We start from the raw sequence: 983 nt of genomic DNA on the forward strand, positions 1-983 counted from the left end.
CCTCTAGGAGTTTTATAGTTTCTGGTCTTACATTTAGATCTTTAATCCATTTTGAGTTTATTTTTGTATATGGTGTTAGAAAGTGTTCTAGTTTCATTCTTTTACAAGTGGTTGACCAGATTTCCCAGCACCACTTGTTAAAGAGATTGTCATCACAAGCATGGAAATTGAAACTGTAATCAAAAATCTTCCAGCAAACAAAAGCCCAGGTCCAGACGGCTTTACAGCTGAATTCTACCAAAAATTTAGAGAAGAGCTAACACCTATCCTGCTCAAACTCTTCCAGAAAATTGCAGAGGAAGGTAAACTTCCAAACTCATTCTATGAGGCCACCATCACCCTAATACCAAAACCTGACAAAGATCCCACAAAAAAAGAAAACTACAAGCCAATATCACTGATGAATATAGATGCAAAAATCCTAAACAAAATTCTAGCAATCAGAATCCAACAACACATTAAAAATATCATACACCATGACCAAGTGGGCTTTATCCCAGGGATGCAAGGATTCTTCAATATCCGCAAATCAATCAACGTAATACACCACATTAACAAATTGAAAAACCAAAACCATATGATTATCTCAATAGATGCAGAGAAAGCCTTTGACAAAATTCAACATCCATTTATGATAAGAACTCTCCAGAAAGCAGGAATAGAAGGAACATACCTCAACATAATAAAAGCTATATATGACAAACCCACAGCAAACATTATCCTCAATGGTGAAAAATTGAAAGCATTTCCTCTAAAGTCAGGAACAAGACAAGGGTGCCCACTTTCACCATTACTATTCAACATAGTTTTGGAAGTTTTGGCCACAGCAATCAGAGCAGAAAAAGAAATAAAAGGAATCCAAATTGGAAAAGAAGAAGTAAAACTCTCACTATTTGCAGATGACATGATCCTCTACATAGAAAACCCTAAAGACTCCACCAGAAAATTACTAGAACTAATCAATGATTATAGTAAAGTTGCAG

The sequence above is a fragment of the Bison bison genome, unplaced genomic scaffold (genome assembly GCF_000754665.1).
Source record: "Bison bison bison isolate TAMUID 2011002044 unplaced genomic scaffold, Bison_UMD1.0 scf7180017864130, whole genome shotgun sequence".
Taxonomy (NCBI): domain Eukaryota; kingdom Metazoa; phylum Chordata; class Mammalia; order Artiodactyla; family Bovidae; genus Bison; species Bison bison.